Source organism: Neomonachus schauinslandi, chromosome 8, assembly GCF_002201575.2.
Source record: "Neomonachus schauinslandi chromosome 8, ASM220157v2, whole genome shotgun sequence".
Classification (NCBI taxonomy): Eukaryota; Metazoa; Chordata; class Mammalia; order Carnivora; family Phocidae; genus Neomonachus; species Neomonachus schauinslandi.
Window position 1 is genome coordinate 81,524,655 of NC_058410.1, and position 21,107 is coordinate 81,545,761.

At 44.0% G+C, this 21,107-nt stretch overlaps 1 protein-coding gene and 1 pseudogene across 1 annotated transcript in view; one reads left to right on the forward strand and one right to left on the reverse strand.

Annotated features, from left to right (window-relative positions):
- LOC110583586 overlaps positions 1–14,855 on the reverse strand; it is a 30,471-nt pseudogene extending 15,616 nt beyond the window's left edge.
- A 5,688-nt stretch (positions 14,856–20,543) lies between these two features.
- Positions 20,544–21,107, forward strand: part of COL12A1 (collagen type XII alpha 1 chain) — a 117,159-nt gene continuing 116,595 nt past the window's right edge. The window contains exon 1 of the mRNA XM_021693681.1: positions 20,544–20,808. The gene's annotated coding sequence lies outside the window, so the exon portion shown is untranslated. The remainder of the gene's footprint in view (positions 20,809–21,107) is intronic.

Genomic DNA, 21,107 nt, shown 5'->3' on the forward strand with positions numbered 1-21,107 from the left:
CAACCCTCAGTTTGTTTCCTGAGATTGACTCTCTTATGGTTTGTCTCCCTATCTGGTTTCATCTAGTTTCATTTTTTCCTCTCTTCCCCTATGATACTCTGCCTTGTTTCTTAAATTCCACATATCAGTCAGATTATATGATAATTGTCTTTCTCTGATTGACTTATTTTGCATAGTGTAATAACCTTTAGTTCCATCCATGTTGTTACAAATGGCAAGATTTCATTTTTTTGATGGTGCATAATATTCCATTATATATATATCACATCTTCTTTATCCAGTCATTTGTCAATGGACATCTAGGCTCTTCCCATAGTTTGGCTATTGTGGACATTGCTACTATAAACATTGGGGTGCATGTGCCCTTCAGATCACTACATTTGTATCTTTGGGGTAAATACCCAGTAGTGCAATTGCTGGGTCATAGGGTAGCTCTATTTTCAACTTTTTGAAGAAACTCCATACTGTTTTCCAGAGTGGCTGCACCAGCTTGCATTCCCACCAACAGTGTAGGAGGGTTCCCCTTTCTCCGCATCCCCGCCAACATCTGTCGTTTTCTGACTTGTTAATTTTATCCATTCTGACTGGTGTGAGATGGTATCTCATTGAGGTTTTGATTTGGATTTCCCTGATGCCAAATGATGTTGAGCACTTTTTCATGTGTCTGTTGGCCATTTAGATGTCTTCTTTGCAGAAATGTCTGTCCATGTCTTCTGCCCATTTCTTGATTGGATTAGTTGTTCTCTGGGTGTTGAGTTTGGGAAGTTCTTTATAGATTTTGGATACTAGCCCTTTATCTGATATGTCATTTGCAAATATCTTCTCCCATCCTGTCGGTTGTCTTCTGGTTTTGTTGACTGTTTCCTTTGCTGTGCAAAAGCTTTTTATCTTTTTTTTTAAATTTTATTTTATTATGTTATGTTATATGCAAACAATGAATCATGAAATACTACATCAAAAACTAATGTTGTACTGTATGGTGACTAACTAAAGCTTTTTATCTTTTTTTAAAATTTATTTTATTTTATTTTTTAAGATTTTATTTATTTATTTGACAGAGAGAGAGCACAAGCAAGGGGAGCAGCAGGCAGAGGGAGAAGCAGGCTCATCAAGCAAGGATCCCGATACAGGGCTCGATACCAGGACCCTGGGATCATGACCTGAGCCGAAGGCAGACTCAAAAGCTTTTTATCTTGATGAAGTCCCAGTAGTTCATTTTTGCCCTTGCTTCCCTTGCCTTTGGCGATGTGTCTAGGAAGAAGTTGCTGTGGCCAAGGTTGAAGAGGTTGCTGCCTGTGTTCTCCTCAAGGATTTTGATGGATTCCTGTCTCACATTGAAGTCTTTCATCCATTTTGAGTCTATTTTTGTGTGTGGTGTAAGGAAATGGTCCCGTTTTATTCTTCTGCATGTGGCTGTCCAATTTTCCCAACACCATTTGTTGAAGAGACTGTCTTTTTTCCATTGGATATTCTTTCCTGTTTTGTTGAAGATTAGTTGACCATAGAGTTGAGGATCCATTTCTGGGCTCTCTATTCTGTTCCACTGATCTGTGTGTCTGTTTTTGTGCCAGTACCATACTGTCTTGATGATGACAGCTTTGTAATAGAGCTTGAAGTCCAGAATTGGGATGCCACCAGCTTTGCTTTTCTTTTTCAAAATTCCCCTAGCTATTCGGGGTCTTTTCTGGTTCCAAACAAATTTTAGGATTATTTGTTCCATTTCTTTGAAAAAAGTGGATGGTATTTTGATAAGGATTGCATTGAATGTGTAGATTGCTCTAGGTAGCATAGACATTTTAACAATATTTGTTTTTCCAATCCATGAGCATGGAATGTTTTTCCATTCTTTCAATTCTTTCTCAATTTCTTTCATGAATATCCTATAGTTTTCTGAGTACAGATCCTTTGCCTCTTTGGTTAGATTTATTCCTAGGTATCTTATGGTTTTGGGTGCAATTGTAAATGGGATCAACTCCTTAATTTCTCTTACTTCTGTCTTGTTGTTGGTGTATAGGAATGCCACTGATTTCTGTACATTGATTTTATATCCTGCCACTTTGCTGAATTCCTGTATGAGTTCTAGCAGTTTTGGGGTGCAGTCTTTTGGGTTTTCCACATCAAGTATCATATCATCTGCAAAAACTGAGAGTTTGGCTTCTTCTTTGCTAATTCGGATGCCTTTTCTTTCTTTTTGTTGTCTGATTGCTGTGGCTAGGACTTCTAATACTATGTTGAATAGCAGTGGTGATAGTGGACATCCCTGTTGCGTTCCTGACCTAAGGGGGAAAGCTCTCAGTTTTTCCCCATTGAGAATGATATTCGCTGTGGGTTTTTCATAGATGGCTTTTAGGATATTGAGGTATGTACCCTCTATCCCTATCCTCTGAAGAGTTTTAATCAAGAAAGGATGCTGTACTTTGTCAAATGCTTTTTCTGCATCTATTGAGAGGATCATATGGTTCTTGTCCTTTCTTTTATTAATGTATTGTATCATATTGATTGATTTGTGGATGTTGAACCAACCTTGCAGCCCAGGAATAAATCCCACTTGGTCGTGGTGAATAACACTTTTAATGTACTGTTGGATCCTATTGGCTAGTATGTTGGTGAGAATTTTTGCATCCATGTTCATCAGGGATACTGGTCTGTAATTCTTCTTTTTGGTGGGATCTTTGTCTGGTTTTGGGATCAAGGTAATGCTGGCCTCATAAAAAGAGTTTGGAGGTTTTCCTTCCATTTCTATTTTTTGGAACAGTTTCAGAAGGATAGGTATTAATTCTTCTTTAAATGTTTGGTAGAATTCCCCTGGGAAGCCATCTGGCCCTGGGCTCTTGTTTGTTGGGAGATTTTTGTTTACTGCTTCAATTTCCTTGCTGGTTATGGGTCTGTTCAGGTTTTCTCTTTCTTCCTGATTTAGTTTTGGTAGTTTATAGGTCTCTAGGAATGCATCCATTTCTTCCAGATTGTCTAATTTGTTGGCATATAGTTGCTTATAATCTGTTCTTATGATTGTTTGTATTTCTTCAATGTTGGTTTTGATCTCTTTCATTCATGATTTTATTTATTTAGGTCCTTTCTCTTTTCTTTTTGATAAATTTGGTCAGGGGTTTGTCAATTTTATTAATTCTTTCAAAGAACCAGCTCCTAGTTTTGTTGATCTGTTCTATAATGTTCTTTTGGTTTCTATTTCATTGATTTCTGCTCTGATCTTTATTATTTCTCTTCTCCTGCTGGGTTTAGGCTTTATTTGTTGTTCTTTCTCCAGCTCCTTTAGGTGTAGGGTTAGGTTATGTATTTGGGACCTTTCTTGTTTCTTGAGAAAGGCTTGTAGTGCTATATACTTCCCTCTTAGGACTGCCTTTGCTGCATCCCAAAGATTTTGAATGGTTGTGTTTTCATTTTCATTTGTTTCCATGAATTTTTAAAAATTCTTCTTTAATTTCCTGGTTGACCCATTCATTTTTTAGTAGCATGCTCTTTAGCCTCCATGTATTTGAGTTCTTTCCAACCTTCCTCTTGTGATTGAGTTTCAATTTCAAAGCACTGTGGTCTGAAAATATGCAGGGAATGATCCCAATCTTTTGGTACTCGCCAAGACCTGATTTGTGACCCAAGATGTGACCTATTCTGGAGAATGTTCCATGTGCACTAGAGAAGAATGTGTATTTTGTTGCTTTGGGATAGAATGTTCTGAATATATCAGTGAAGTCCATCTGGTCCAGTGTATCATTCAAAGCCCTTATTTCCTTGTTGATCTTTTGCTTAGATGATCTGTCCATTGCAGTGAGGGGGTGTTAAAATTTCCTACTATTGTTATATTATTGTCAATGTGTTTCTTTGATTTTGTTATTAATTGGCTTATATAATTGGCTGCTCCCATGCTAGGGGCATAAATATTTACAATTGTTAGATCTTCTCGTTGGATAGACCCTTTAAGTATGATATAGTGTCCTTCCTCATCTCTTATTACAGTCTTTGGTTTAAAATCTAGCTTGTCTGATATAAGGATTACCACCCCAGCTTTCTTTTGATGTCCATTGGCATGATAAATGGTTTTCCACCCCCTCACTTTCAATCTGGAGGTATCTTTGGGTCTAAAATGAGTCATTTGCAGACAGCATATCAATGGGTTTGCTTTTTTATCCAACATGACACTCTGTGTCTTTGGATTGGGGCATTTACCCCATTTACATTCAGGGTAACTATTGAAAGATATGAATTTAGTGCCATTGTAAGGTGACTGTTACTGTATATTGTCTCTGTTCCTTTCTGGTTTATGTTACTTTTGGGCTCTCTGCTTGCTTAGAGGACCCCTTTCAATATTTCTTGTAGGGCTGGTTTGGTGATCACAAATTCTTTTAGTTTCTGTTTGTCCTGGAAGCTTTTTATCACTCCTATTTTCAATGACAGCCTAGCTGGATAAAGTATTCTTGGCTGCATTGCAGTAAAAAAACATTGTTAAAAGGAGACACAACTCTGCAAAAGACATTTTTCTCATTTTATAAATATATTATTAAATGCTACAGCACTATTCTACCAAATTCATCTCCTTATGTTTCATGAGATTACCAAGATAAATGAACATCTGAGTCAGGGGTGGTAGAGGGGGCAGAGATTAGACTAAATTATCTCTTTTGTAACCTATAAGAGTCTGTGGCTTCAGGACAAAGAAGCAATGAGCGTGATAGCCAGTATTTATCTAGCACTTCCCCTATGCTAGGCACTGTTCTTAGTGCTTTTTAAGTCATCTCTGAGGCTCCAGGGTTATATGGAATGAAAAAACAAATAGCTCCAAATCAGAGGCAAATTTTGACCATTAAATTCTAGAGGTTTTGGTTTAACAAGAAAACACATTATCTCTATAGCCCCAGTATTTTGAGGGATAGGGAAATCTCATCTTTGATTCAGCGATTCCTGGTAATCCTACACTACCCATTCTTCCCATTTCTAGCAGCTGGCCTGTGAGTGCCTAGAATAAAGCCTATGTGTTTCTTCCTCCCTCCCAGTTAGGTAGGGCCATGTGACTAAGTTCTGGCCAACAGAACAGAAACAGAAGTATTATGAGGTAACATGTAGGAACCTGCTTTCTGAGACTATGTATATGCTTTAGGTGGATCATCAGATTGTACTCTTTTTGTTGCCTCTTTGGGAAGGGACTTTTGTCCCATGAAGTAACACATCAGGCTAAATGATTTCTATATGTCTCTTGCAAGGACACAGCATAATAGCCAGCCAGTTTTTTGTGTGCTTAGCTTTTTTTTTTAAAAGGTGAAAATGTAGGGCGCCTGGGTGGCTCAGTTGGTTAAGCGACTGCCTTTGGCTCAGGTCATGATCCTGGAGTCCCAGGATCGAGTCCCGCATCGGGCTCCCTGCTCGGCAGGGAGCCTGCTTCTCCCGCTGACCCTCCCCCCTCTCATGTGCTCTCTGTCTCTCTCATTCTCTCTGTCTCAAATAAATAAAATCTTTAAAAAAAAAATAAAATAAAAGGTGAAAATGTACAAAGAGGAAAGTTGAAGTCAAGCTATTACATTAAGGAATTGAAGTAAGTAGATAGAACATAAAGTAGGAAAGTAGTAAATATTAGAAATGGAACAGATCAGTAAAGTCTGTGTTGATCCTTGAATCACTGAAGAATTAATAGGTCACTATGCTAAAGCAAAGAGTGCTTGTTTTTAACATGTAACAGTCTCATTTATTTTATGAACTTGATTCTCTGGATTCTCAAGATCATCTGCTACTTTCTTGGGAAAATAACAGCTCACATTTTAATAAATCTCACTGCCATGGAACATACTTTCTGATGCATCTAACTTTTCTCCTATTCATTCATTACCTTATTCATTTTGGAAATTTGCAAGACTAGAGCTGATCCATAAAAACTTCATCTCTCTCTTCCTCTGTTTTTGTACTTTATACTTCCTTAGTTAAGGATGTCCTTTTCTTATCTGGCTGACTAACTCCTACAGCACCTTGGCTCAAGCTCAAGCATTCTCTCTCCTTAGGGAGTCCATTGTTTCTAGAAACCTGGTTTAGGTACCCCATTGTGTGCTCCAGCCCACTGAGCCTATCTCTACCAATGCACTTATTACTCAATGTTGTAGCTCTGTTTGCTCCTCTCTTCTTCTCCCCTGGACTATAAGCTCCTTAAAGTCACTATCTTTCATCTCTGTGTTCCTAGATACCAGCAAAGTGCCTGTCTTATAGCAAATCTACAATAAATTCTTCTTTAAAATTTTTTTTTCTCAGATCTGAGATTCCAAATATCTCAAACACATTTTTCTTTAATACATTTTTAAAGTTAAATTTATCAAGGAGTGGGGTGCCTGGGTGGCTCATTTAGTTAAGCATCTGTTTTTGGCTCAGGTCATGATCCCAGGGTCCTGGGATTGAGCCTCTCATTGGGCTCCTTGCTCATTGAGGAGCCTGCTTCTCCCTCTCCCTCTACTTCTCCCCACTGCTCATGCTCTCTCTCTCTCTCTGTCAAATAAATAAAATTATTTATTTATTTAAAAGATTTTTATTTATTTATTTGTCAGAGAGAGAGAGAGCACAAGCAGGGGGAGCAGCAGAGGGAGAGGGAGAAACAGGCTCCCTGCTGAGCAGGGAGCCTGATGCGGGGCTCGATCCCAGGACCCTAGGATCATGACCTGAGCTGAGGGCAGCCGCTTAACTGACAGAGCCACCCAGGTGCCCCAAATAATATCTTTTAAAAAAAAATTTATTGAGTAAATTACATTTACAAAATACAATAAAATTAACATTTAAAATTGTACAGACTGATGAGCTTTGCCAAATGTATACAGTCTTGTAACCACACTGCAGCTGTGGTATAGAACATTTCCATCCCCTCTAAAAGTTCCATTTGCTCCTCCGTAGTCAATCCCCTACCTCATCTGGCCCCTGGAAACCACTGCTCTGATTTCTGTCCCCACAGTTTTGCTAGTGCTATACTGTCATATAAAATGGAATCACGTGTAGCATGTGTGGGCATACATTTTCTTGCACTTTGGTTTATTGCACTTCACAAATATTGTGCTTTTACAAATTGAAAGTTGATGGCAACCCTGCATTGAACAAGTCTTTTGGCACCATTTTTCCACAGCATTTGCTCACGTCCGGGCTCTGTGTCACATTTTGGTAATTCCCGTAATATTTCAAACTTTACTGTTATTATTATATTTGTTATGGTGATCTGTGGTGGACGATCTTTGATGTTACTATTGTATTTGTTTTGGGGTGCTACAAATTGTGCCCATATAAGACAGTGAACATACTTGATAAATATTGGGTGTGTTCTGCCTGTTTCCCGTCTCTACCTCTCCTCGGGCCTCCTACTCCCTGAGACACAACAATATTGAAATTAGGCCAATTAAGAACCTTATAATGGCCTGACAGTGTTCAAATGAAAGGAAGAGCCAATCGATGTGGAAACCTTCACTGTTGTCTTATTTTAAGAAATTGCCACAGCCACCCCAGCCTTCAGCAGCCACCACCCTGATCAGTCAGCAGCCGTCAACACTGATGCAACACCCTCCACCAGCAAAAGGATTATGACTTGCTGAAAGCTCAGATGATGGTTAGCATTTTTAGCAATATAATATTTTTAAATTAGTGTACGTACATTGCTGTTTTAGACATATTGCTATCGCACACTTAACAGACTACAGTTTAGTGTAAAGATAACTTTTATACATGCTGGGAAACCAAAAAATTCATTTGACTCCCTTTATTGCAATATTCACTTGATTGTGGTGGTCTGGAACCAAACCCACAACATCTCTAAGGTGTGTCTGTCTGTATTCCTTTGTGTTTCACTTTTTTCACTGGACAGAATGTGTTTGAGACCCACCCACATTACACATATCAGCAGTTTATTCCTCTCCATGTCTAAGCAGTACCCATCTTATGTGTGGTCTAAATATGTTTAACTACTTGATGGACGTTATAGTTGTTTCCAGTTTTATTATAGGGATAACACTGCTAAAAACATTCACATGTAGATCTTTATATGGGCATATATTTTCATTTCTCTTGGGTAAATGTATAGGATTGGGATTTCTGGGTTGCATGGTAAGCCTGTGTTTAACTTTATAATAAAACATTAGCATTTTGCAGAGTAATCGTGCCAATTTATACTTCTACCAGTAGTTCATAAATGCTTTTAAAACGAGTATCATATGTATACTAGATTTCTGATTCTTTAGTTGTCAGATATTGCTAAGTTGCTTTAAAAAATGTGTAAAAATAAATGGATGGATGTACTGAGGTCTAGCTTTTTTTTGGTTGCCAGAGTAGAAAGAAATTGAATAAGACCCATTCCTCCCAAATAATTCCTCCACTATTTTAATTATCAATATTTGAAATTCCTTCCTTGCAGTGTCATTGTCCCCCCAATACTTTGTTGGAACTCCAAGTCCTCGGGAAGCTGATCTGATAGGATCACTTTGTCGAGATTTATGAGGACTAGTTTCCAAAGCCCTAGCTGTGAGTCGAGTGGGAGGGCCATTCGGGTACGGAGAGTCTGAGTCTGGGGACGAGCCAAAGATGGGAAGAGCAGAGGTCCGGGATGAGGGACACACACAGCAAAGGGCCAACAAGCCGGCTGGAAGGAGACCGGAGCCGGCCGGCCGTTGTATTCCTCTGCCAGCACTAGCAGCCGATTGGGGTTTGAGAACCAGCTGCACCACTTTCTAGGCACGCGGCTTTAAGCAAATCCTGTAACTTTTTATTTAAACGTCAGATTTTTTCCCCCCCTCCATCTGAGATGCTGAGGAAATAATAGTAGCTCCATCTGCTCAAATGATTGTTGTGGGCATTGCACTGAGACGTACTGGTAAGTACAATATATACTGCATGAGTGTCTTTTATTTTTTTAATTTTTAAAAGATTTTATTTATTTATTTGAGAGAGAGGGAGAGAGAGCACAAGCAGCGGAGGAGGGGCTGAGGAGCAGGAGAGGGAGAAGCAGACTGCTGCCAAGCAGGACCCAGGGATCATGACCTGAGCCGAAGGCAGATGCTTAACCGACTGAGCCACCCAGACGCCCCCAGGAGGATCTTTTAATTGGTCAATTTTAAAAGCTGCTTTCCGCCCTAAATTCTCTTCTGTTGAACCTTCTTTTGACTTTTGCTCTATAACTACCATGTCAATGGTCCCCTCTCTCAGATCCATTTAATCTCTTTTCCTGCCCCTTTAGAACATCCTATGTGCTTTAGAGTAGTAGTCTGTGATACTTTCATAAAATTTCTTCCTACCACAGTCCATCTCAGACCCAGAGAACAAAATTGTGAGGTTTTAGACGTGACTGAGATGTGCCTTCAGTTTGGGGTTGTGTGACATGTCCAAGACTACTCAAATTACATTGTGACAAACAGCTCATCAATCTGAGATGCTAGGAGTCTTCTTAATTTCTGAGGGGGTGTAGAGATCCTTCTGTGACTCTTCCCCTGTCTCTCCAACACAAGCATCGTTTCACAGAAGTTCAGACATAGTCATTTATAAAACGCCTACATTTTCCTGGACATTTTCCTATATTCCCTTTCTATTTATAAATTGCATTTGTTTTGCCTTTTTTGTGTTCCAGCATAATGTTTGTTTATAAAAAAGATGTCATGTAATCCTTGCAATGCCCTCCATGATAGGAAAGATGACATGAAGTTTTAGGGGAGTAAATGACTCGCTAGGGAAAACACATGTCTATGCCATGATGTCATCATTGATGAGTCCATGGCCCCTTTGTTCTCTGGGGACCTGCTGTTTCCATAGGCAGTCTAGCTCACAGGTTGGTTTTGCTTTCAAGTAAAGCCAACCTCAAAATTATGCTAAGTGCAAGGGCCAGAAGTTAATAGGGGTTAAGGAATTTCTGAAGACAATAGTGCAAAGAAGTTTCCTCTCTTCTTGGCAGCTAGTTCTCTAGACTGAGCGGAATGAGTCAAAATTCTTATTAAGGTCTTATTAAATCTGATGTCAGTAACCAGGATTATTTGGCACCTTGAATAGGGACTGACTGAGCTTACTTTTTAGCTACCAACTGCCCAGCCCAGCTCAGCTCAGCTCAGCCCAGATGTCCGCAGAAGGTGGATATTTACCACTGCATTGCTATTTATCAGTGATAGTCCGCTGCTCATTCCCTATCTTCTCTTCTCTCTTTCTTCCATAATAATGGAACCTCAGAGTTTTAGATGGGCACCTGGGTGGCCAGAATAAACTACGTTGTCAAGCCTCCTTTGCAGCTAGATGTGGCCACGTGACTAAGTTCTGACCAAAGAAATATAATCACAGTCATCCAAAAGCAGCTTGTGGGACTCTTCCTCTGAAGACAACAAAGATTCCTGTGTGACCACCGTTCCCCACTTTTTTTGTGGTCCTTTGCTTTTTTCCTTTTGGCTAAAATTTGTGTGTCATAACTTAGGTCAGAACAGCCATCTTGGGCCATGTGGTACCTTCAGAGAGAGGCCTCACTGGTGGAACACTAAGATGATGGGAGCCTGCATGTCTGAGGACATCATGGAACTGTCACTGTCTTACCTGTGGACTGCCTACCTCTTGACTTCCAGGAGTGTTTTCGTCCCTGTTAGTTCTGTCCCCTGTTCCTAGCAGCAGAACCCTTCTGAGGCAACAGAGCACCAGCTGTGGATGCTTTGAGGAGAGGTGAGATTGGAAGTGGGGGTGGTGATGTTCTCATGGATTCCCAAAAGTGGTCTCAGGAAGGAAGGAGACACTGCTTGTGGTAGGATGTGAGGCCAGTGGGACGGGTCGGTCCTTCCACCTGCACTCAGACCGCATGGCAACTGCCCTGCTGTTGCTTCAGCATCTGCAGCAGGCAGTCCTCAAGGCTGCCCCCCTTCTTGACTGCTCTGCAGCAGGAACTAATGGTTCTGAGGCACCTGGTCTCCTTATTAGCAGCTCTGTCAGCTGTGCTGGTAAGAGCTAGGTGGGCCAGGCACATCTAGATGCATCCATCACTGCCTATTGGTGGCAGTTTTGTGTTGCTTTAACTTTCAAAGAATTCGGATGCAGATATCCTGTAATGGTGGCAGGCTTCCACTTCCAATCCCGTTCTTGAGGGGGTGCGGCAATGAGTTCCAACATGTTTTGCAAAATGAATGACTTGCCCAAGAATAATGGAAAGAAGACCAACCAGGTGCTGGCACCTGGATCCTAGTCCTGGCACCAATGATAGAAGCAAGACATTGAGCAGGCTCCTGAGCAGCTCTGGTTCTCAGGTTTTGTAAATGTGAAATGGCACACTGGGTCATGTGATTTCTTTCTTTCTTTCTTTTTTTGAAGATTTTATTTATTTATTTGAGAGAGAGAACATGCACAAGCAGGGGGAGAGGCAGAGGCAAAGGGAGAAGCAGGCTCCTCACTGAGCAGGGAGCCCGATGCAGGGCTCGATCCCAGGACCCTGGGATCATGACCTGAGCCGAAGGCAGATGCTTAACCGACTGAGCCACCCAGGCGCTCCAAGGGTTACATAATTTCTAAGACCCCTTTTGGTCTTACAGCCTGCTGGTTGTCCCTCATTATCCTTTCTCTCTTTCTTCCGTAGGAATAGAACATCCGAGTTCTGTTATCATTCCGATAATTTCTATCACCATTAGATAGTTGAGGCCTACCATACAATTCTATTTCTATCTCTGAAAGTATTCAACTCACCTGTGTAATATACGTATAGTAAAACATATTACAGTCTTTCGTTGGAAATGGAAGAAATATAGCAAATTTGTCCTTATCTTTGGTCTTACATTAGTAAGAATAAGAAATAAAGAGCATTTTTGAGTGTCTTTTGGCAAATGAAACTGGACCATGTTTTCATCTGATTTCATCTTTAAAGCCAATGACGACAATGAAGCCGATTGTCTCCAGGTGTCACCTGGAAGGTGGAGTGGTGGAAACTTGGGAAGCAGGTGGGGATGGGTTTGATTCTGGCAGCCCCACTATAGACTCTATGGCCCTGGCCAATCAACTTTCCCTAAGTTTGCTGGTTTCCTCCAAATAATTTTCCAACTACTGCTGGCAACACAGAACCCAAATTTAAACACTTCCTTGGAGCACTGATTTGGGAACCAGCCCTACAGGTGATTGGCCCTCCTAACCTGCCAGTACTAGATGACTCCCTTAGTCTCAGGTAGTAGTTGGGTTCTCAGCCTGCCTTAGCACAGACTTCATGAATAGCCAAGGGGCTTGGCTTAGAACAGCAGGTGTCAACCCTCACAGGCCATCAGAATTTTCCAGGCATCTTCAAAAATGTACAGATGCCCATGCCCCACTATGGAGAACAGATTTGATTAGTCTAAAGGTGGTGCTCAGACATCGGTACAGGACTTTTTCAGACTCATTAAGTGATTATTTTATGCAGGTAGGCTCGAGACCCATTGGCTTAGATCTCCTATAGTCACCTTAAGCCCCATGGTAGGGCAGTAGGGCAGAAGTGGGAGGAATATCCCAAGCCAATCACAGAGCCCACACAAGCCATATTGGGAAAGCCCATTATTTATTTGCTGAAATCCTCACCTTAGCTCCAGTGTAGACATGGGAATGAGCATCACACACTGGTAGAAAACGCAAGACCAGACCTTTCAACTTCATCTTCATAGGTAGCAATAAAAATAGTAAAGGCACAAGACTTCATTTCAAAAGAGTGTTAATAAAAGCATAACCTCAACACTTGGTTCCCTACCTCTGTGTTGTGAGCATGGCCCTAAGTGTTCCTAATGTCAGAGATCAGAATCTTTTATTTTGGCGGCAGTTAGTGGTTCTGTTCAAAGCTATTGCTACCAAGAAAAAACCCAAAAATATAAGAAAAGAAGCCATTCAATAAATAAAACTACACTTAAAAAAAAAACAACAACAAACCTAGACCATGTGTGAAAGTTTGAAATGATTTTCTCAGTTTAAACAATGAGCAAGGACTTTATGTACTTTCAGTCTGATGAGTCCAGCACTTGGGCAGCATAGACAGGGGGAGGATGGAGAAAATTGTTTAAGCATTTCCCAGATGCTTTTTGTAATACATGCAGGGTTATATATTCAGCCACCCATGAACAAGCTTGCAGGAGGGCCAAGGAACAACAGTGCCATCGGTTTCCCTTTGAATAACTAGCTGCCTGTCACACGGAGTGCAACTGTGACTCTTCAGTAGTTCTTCACATTTTGCAAAATTCTGGCAAAAAAGGGAAGGATGCATTTCTCTCTCTTAAAAATATCTGTAATGAAATCTGAGCTATTATTTATATTTTATATATATATATATATATATATAAACATATTAATAAAATGTAGTGGAAAGTTCCTCCAAACTTTCCTTCTTGGGAAAAAATAAACCCCCCAGGGATTTTGGTCATAGGTAAGGCCATTTTGTCATGTTCTCTCTCTCTCTCTCTTTTTTTAAGATTGTATTTATTTGAGAGAGAGAGAGAGCACAAGCAGGGGGAGTGGCAGAAGGAGAAGGAGAAGCAGACTCCCGCTGAGCAGGGAGGGCTCCCCCCGCTGCCCGATGTGGGGGGCAGGGCTCAGGGCTCGATCCCAGGAGGGGCTCCATCCCAGGATCCTGGGATCATGACCTGAGCCAAAGGCAGACACTTAACTGACTGAGCCACCCAGGCGCCCCTTGTCACGTTCTCTTAAAACCAGCTTGCCTGTCCCACTTCCCTAATTTTCCCCACGGCACATCATTCTTTCAGTCATCTGATTTTGCTCAGTCACTTTAAGATATTTTCCCATCCTGACTTCCTAACACCATTCATCTTCCTCTTCGCATGCCACTGTTGTGAGCGCCACAAGACAGACCCTCTGAGTCTCTCACCTGGACTCTGGCCCCCCTCTCCCTGTCTCCTTGCTTGCAGGCTGTCTTCTTAGCAAGTTACTGTGAGCCCCATTGCCAGATTAGTTTTTTTAAAACAAGATTTTTATCATTCTTTTGTGTAACAAGCATTCATTTTAATATACCATGAAAGACTGTGAACTCAGATATCAGAGAGCTGAGTTCAGATCTGAGTTCCAAAATTAACTAGTAAATCACTTGACTCCTCTGAGCCTCAATTCCTTATCTATTAGCATAGAGATAAGAATTAAATATCGTGGACTGACATATGTAAAATGCTTTGTGCAGTGTCTGGAATACAACCTGTCAATTATTTGCTCAGTAATTATTATATTTAAAGGAGTAAACTCCAGAATCTCAGCCACTTCCAAGCTCTAATACTATTCCATTGTGTTCACAAACTTTCTGCTAAAACAACTCTGCTTTATTTATTGCCCGACATTTCCTGTCCCTTTGCTATTTTTTCAACTTCTCATTTTGAATCTTGGGCTTAGAATGTTAACTGCTAGTCCTTTAACGTCTTCCTCCTCCAGAAATTCTTCAGGAACCGCTTCAGCATACGCTGCCTTCTCCTTTCCATGAACTTGCAGCAATTCCTAATGTGGGGAGACATGTCTTCATGGGTCCCTCATGCTTCTCATGTCTTGTGAGCAGGGGCACTTATTGCTTTTGCTTCAGAGGATCCTTCTAGGGCGTTTGTATATTCCTGGCCTGAGAATACAGAGGTAATTTCTCCCTGTGGGGCAAAGGGCAAGTTTGTTTACTGTTGAGTGTAACAAAGAGAATGCCTCCTTTCAGGGCAGAAGTCAGGCAGGCTCACTGCCCTCGGAAAAGACATGGGTTCCCCAAGCTCGGTTCTCTTCCTGTAATGCAACCAGCTGTGTACGGAAGGGTCACTGGGTCTTCTTTGCATTAGCATGGGGGTCGGGTGCAAATGATGATCCTCCAGCTGCTGTGCTTGCTGTCGGGCCCAGTCCTTTGGGTCTGGTTCCTTGTGGTCGGTCCCAGTCCTTTGGGTTCCTGCCAGCATCCGTGAATCTGTAGTATTGTTAACTTGTTAGCTTGCAAGTAGGATACCATTTCAGATCCTAGAATAGTTCTTGACAACTATTACTGTTATTGTTATTATTTGGTTGCTATGGCTCCGAAATATTTTTTCATAACAATCTCCTCTTTCCCCCCGCTTTTTTCTTGTCATGAGTCCGTGGAGAGACTGATATATAGAGCAACTGGTTTGTGGGGAAATTGCTTTTTTTTTTTTTTTCCTGCAGAATGTTCTGAATCATGGGTTGAGTTGATTGCTTCCTACGATGTCATTTGTCTTGGTTCTGTATACCATCATTTCCCCCCAAATTATTTTTCATGTTACACACTGTCTCCAGACCTCTCTTGAATCATTTGACTTTTGTTTATGTTTATTTCTGGCCTTTGTTACTACATTTATGTTTTTTTATGGATAGGATCTCTTTTGATTTGTCTTTAAAAAAAAATTCCCCCACAGTTTCTAGTGAATATCATGATGAGAGCAACAGCGTTTGCTGAATGAATGCTCAAGATAGAAACGATTAAAGGAGGAGTCTAGTCAGATAATGGCCATCCTTTCCCTCTTTTCCACCAGAGGCCGCATTCCATTTCACCTTAGATTTAGGAACATTTCAAAGTCTGGGATTTGGTCTGCTTTGAATACCTGTGTGTCTGCGCTTCATAAATGTAACTGAATGAAGCGGCAAGTGTATAAAAATGCTTTCTTAAGTGAAGCCTTAGTCTGGTTACACTTTAACTTACACTGGAGCTCCAACTGGGGCCAATGAAACCTACTATGATTTCATCACTGTTTCATTTCAGTCTACTAGGTAGTGAGTTTGAAGGCCAAGACCAAATCCTGAAAAATGGGTTCCTGTGATTTTTCACATTTTCCTGCAACCTGAAAGTTTATGTCAGTGCACACATACCAACTGTCCACACACAGAGCAGTGGTCTGACTAGAAATTCTGGACCTTGTGCTACTTTGAGGGTTATAAAATAAATAGATTCCAAGTCCCGAGGTGGTAAGGATGACTTGACCAGTATTGAATCTGATAGAAGTGAAGTGACAAAGCGTTGCTTTCTTAACTCGGAAGTGAACTCATTTCCTTGTATCTTTCACAGTTTCTCAAGGAGGTCAGAGCTAACTGAATAATCAGCTCCCACCAGCATTGGACTTTTATTAAATTTGGAGGGTTCATCCTAAGAAGATACTGAATTAAGATGCAGGGTTGTTTTTTTTTTTTTTAAGCTTCATAGCTCTCCACGCAACCACAACTTTTTAAGGTCACATGCGGTCTGAGCTAGCCACCTTGGGGAGGAGGATAAATATGATGCACTTACTGTTTTCTACTCCAAATTGCTCCCATTCTGACAGGGAGAGATTGTTTCAGGACAAGTGAGAGGTGTGGAGGAGGTACACGCAAAGCCTGTAGACTTCATGAAAGTAGTTCTTTGTGAAGAAGCAGAGATTGTCGAGAAGGCAGGAGTGCAGAATGTCCCCTTTTCCTTCCTTTAGTGATGGCTTTGGCCTCTGGATTCTTCAGCTTTGCTAGTACAGACAGGGCAGTTGTCCACTGCTTCTCATTTTTATTTTATTTTTTTAAAAGATTTTATTTATTTATTTGTGTGTGTGTGAGAAAGAGAGAGAGAGAGAGCGAGCACAGACAAGTAGGGGGAGTGGCAGCTAGAAGGAGAAGCAGGCTCCCCGCTGAGCAGGGAGCCTGATGTGGGACTCGATCCCAGGACCTGAGCTGAAGGCAGCCGCTTAACCGACTGAGCCACCCAGGCATCCCTCATTGCTTCTCATTTTTAATGTTAAAACATTTCGAAGCCATAAACTCTTCAGAGATGTGAGGGGGCCAGTGAAGTTGCCTCAGGTGACCCAGCTCTTCCTTGACAGAGTTTCCAGGGCAAGGCCTCATCTTAATTATCTTCATATCCAGTGCTCTGAGCTTGTCACTGTACAGGCACATGGAAGGTGCTCATTAAGTGCATTTCGACTTCTTGGGTTCTAAAGGAGAGGATTCAGATACACCGTTTCTGATGCGACTTCTTGACTCCTCAGATACACTGCCTCTCTGCTCCTGAGAATTAGTGTAGCTAGAGGACCGCCTCCTCTCTTCACACCCTTACTCAGAGGGCTTGTGAGGGCTTTCTTCACCCAAGACCCTTAAATCCACTCTGGATACAGCCTACGCACAGCCCCCAAAACTGGACAAACAGTGCACGTTCAGCTCGGGTTCCTCTTCCCCTCCCCAACAGGTACCTCAGCAAGCACCCGCACCAGTACCAGGAACGCTGGCTAGGTTAACCACAAGCAAACCAATGAGGAGGCCGCTTTTGCCTTTTTATGAATTAGGGACGCCCCTGTAATCTGAACTCCCTCCTGAAAGTAGCACCTCTTCCTTTGTTTACCCCTGATGGAAGCTTGCTCCAGCTTTGGGGCAAGAATTTCCATAGGCGGTTAGTTAACGGACACAAAGAAAGCTTATGCCACCTCCTCACTTGTTCTGCCATCTTGTCGGCTCTTAGTCATTCCTGGGAATCAGACAGATGAATGACACATTTTTCAAAAACTCACTGAAAACTCTCAACCTCTGGCTCTACATTGTGTAACTTTGACCTCCGGCGCCAGTGCTCGCGCTGACCGCTAGATCGCGCTGTCGGACAAGGAATCCGAAGCTCCGGAACCGCCGGGAACCCCGGAGTCGGAGGGAGAAGAGGTGAGAGCAGAAGACAGGGAGAGTGAGAAGAGGGAGATCCCGGGGTATAACCTGAGGACGAAAAGCCACAGAAAACAATCAAACTGAAAATTCAACCAGCTGTGCCTCAGTCGATAAATATCAATTTGTTGCAAACATTAATGGATTCCAAGGGTGTAAGAACAGGACGCACTACAAAAGGGCAGATTGGAAGAGGATTTACGCGTTTTTTTGTTTTTGTTTGTTTGTTTTTTGTTTTGTTTTGTTTTGTTTTTGTTTTGTTTTTTACCCATTTGTTCACTTACCGTGCTAGAAGTCTAGCTTGCGTAAGAGCCCCCGGAGGCCAAATCTTGCAGATGTCGTGCTGGAAGGCCCCTGAGGAGCTCCTTCGGATATCCTTGAGTTGCACTCCTGTCCCCTGGGAATGGGTGTGTTTGCATTAGCTTGTCGATATTTGTGTACTCCCCGAACCAGTGTCCCTTCCTTCCTCTTCCTCTCATCCTACTTTGGAAGCATTGCAGAGAGATCCTTTTTTTCGAGGGACAGAGGGTGTTTTGAGGCCGGTGGCTTTGTTACAGACCTTTGCAGCAAATGCATTTCAAATGCATTAAACCTGTCTGTGAGCGACAATGCCTTAAGAGAGGATGGCTACGGGGGTCCCCAGGACGCCACTCTGCGTTGGAGGGCGGCATTAAGTGAGCGCTCTTGGGGGCCTCCCGCCCCAGGAAGAGGCACCCCTCAGCTCCCCCGCGGGTGCCTGGCCGCTCAACTCCCGGGCTGACTGATACATGTGCAGCTCTGAGTCACAGCAACAGCAGAGAACTCTTTTCAAACCAGTAATATCAACACCCAGAGTTACACTGCTCCCCAGTCAACAACTTCGCCATCACAAATTAAAAACAACAAAAAGCACGTAAAGAAAAAAACGCGCGCGCACACATGCACACATACATACACACCTGGACGAAATGCAAACCCCAGCCACCCTTGGCTGGCGTGCAAGGCAACAGTTTTCCTTTTCTAGACGGTGGGTGTCGGTTTCCCAAGGGGCGTCCCTGGCCGTTCCAGGCCGCTGCGCGGGCCAGGGCGTCTGCAGGGCGCGGCGCAGCGCGACTGGGTGTCCGGCCGGCGGCTGCTGGGACTTATCTGCCTCTCGGCTCTGTCCTTGACTCCGCCACCAGCCCACGTGCGTCCGTAATAAGGAATTTGAGTGAGGGTGCGGGTGGAGGGCTGGCCCGCGTGCGAAGGCTGGCTCTCCACTGGCTGGGGATAAGAGCTCAATGGCACCCGGCTGATGACCTCGTTCTGCGTTGTGCACGTCGGGTTATTCACGCCCAGGACGCGCTCCGGCCTTGGGGGTTTGTGCCGAACACCCGGGATGTGAGAGTTTGAGAGCGGGGGAGACTGTGCACTGTGCGCGTGTGTGGGCTCTTTGTGAGAGCTGCGCAGCTGGACTTCGAGTGGGCCGTGTGTACTCAGGGAATGTGCAGAGGTGGAGATTCCCATTTTTTTCCCGTTCTTTCCCTCCAGTTTTCTCTCTGGCTTTCGCTGGAGGCAGCTGTAAGTGGGGCAGAGTGGAGTGGGGGCGGGGGAGGGCGCTCAGCAAGTTCTTGTCATTCTAAAGGCAAGTTCAGAGGACATCGCGCCTGTTGGAGGGAAGGCCAAATTTGCAGACGTCAGATCAAATAGGGAAAGAGAGGTTTACATTAGCGACAAAAACTCCGCTTTCACTATTGAGGGCGGTCAATTCCAGGAGCACAGCTCCTGCGTTCGCCTCTGAGCCCTCTCCTCCAACCGGGTTGTTCAACCTTGCGGGGTTAACCTCCCGACGTCAAGAGGCCAAAAGTGCAGAGCTTGTGCCGAGGGCACAGACGTGGGTAATCTGAACCTCTCCTGGAGCGTTTTTCTGATGCCACCGTTTACGAGCCCCGCGCTTCCTCCCGTGCGCCTGGCACCATTTGGCAACCCTGAGTGCCAGGCTCCCTGCTCAGGCCAAGGGGGTGGAGCCGAGGGGGCAGGGGGCGGTAGAAAGGAGAAGATGCTGGCAGAATGTCAGCCCCCATTTGGCCTCCATCTCTTTGGCAGTTGGGGGAAACATAATTTCATTCGTCTCCTTGACCCCGCGGGGTTTTAAGGGCAAAGTTTTTGGTCCAAAGCCTCCGCCCCGGGGTCAGCTTATGCTCACGGTCTCTCCTGTGATTGCAACTGGTTCTCTGGCGGCTTCTTGTTCTGCGAATCCCTAGGTTTCATTGAGTCCCTCGCCCTCTCTCTTGGCTCAAATTAAGCCTCTCAGTTCCGTCCCAAAGCATCAGGGAAGCAAGACAGGACTGGGAAAGCCATCCCGTCGGTGAGCCCCGCGCGGGCTGCTGTACGGGCTTCCAATCGTCGCTCCGAGATTGAAAAAGACAGAAGGCGCGCCGCGTGCACAGACAGTTAGTTAATGGAAACCCTGTAAATCGGTTTTAAGTGCACCCAGGACGGAGGGGGAGGAGAGTGTAGGTGGTGATGATGGGGGATGGGGCGAGGGTGGAGTGGGGTCGGTCGCACATTCTTGCGGTTCTGAATATAAGGCAGTCGCTTCCCTCCCTCCCATTGTTCTTAATTTAGAAAAATAAATTCATTAAAGAAAATCGCAAGGATAGGGAAACCCGAGCTCTCCAGCCCGCCCCAAGCGGAGGAGTGCGCGGCTTCCCTTGGCAGCGAACCCGACTGCGGCTGTCCCCCTCCTCGCTTCCTCCTCCTCCTCCCTGCATCCCTCCCCCCTCCCCGGCGGGGCACTGCTACTACGGGGATCGCCACCTCACGCCGAAGGAATGCTGGAAGTATGCACACGTTCCCAAAAGTAGACCTCCTTCACCGCCGGAGGAGCATACATCACCCCGTGGCAGCCGTCCACCTTCTCAGGCGTTTCGTAACCGAGTAAACTGAGAGCTGGGAACAGCCCTCTATTAAGTAGCCCGCGGCGCGGAGCCTCTTCCCACTCGACGAAGGCGAGCCATCGCAGACGCGTCCGCGCGCGGGCAGCTGCGGTCCCCGGCAGTCTCCGCGGGCTCCGCCGCGTCTGCCGCCCCTCCCGGGATCCTCAGCCTCTTTGCCTCCTCGGTGGCCCTGCCGCTGCCCACCTCCCGGCAGCCGCCAGGTGCTCCTCGAGCGCAGCGCCAATTGCCTGGGCGTGCGGGGGTCACACCGAGCCCCGGCTTCTACGACGCCGGGAAGCCGCTGTCGCCGCCGCTACCTCGGTCACCACCGCCTCAGGTCGGTCCGGCTTCTAACCATTTTCCCTTACCCCGTACCTCACAGAGATAACTAGGGACACTTGCTTCTAGCCTGTTCCCTAAGCCCTTAAGGGTCGCAGGCAAGAACCGTTTGGACTCCTAAGAGTGGAGCTGTGCCCGAGATTTGCCGGGTATCCTGGGGTTCTGTGATTCATTTTATCTTTGAGGGAGAAAGAATTGTAGCTTTTCTTTTCTTTTTTTTTTTTTTAAGATTTTATTTATTTGCGAGAGAGAGAATGAGAGACAGAGAGCATGAGAGGGAGGAGAGTCAGAGGGAGA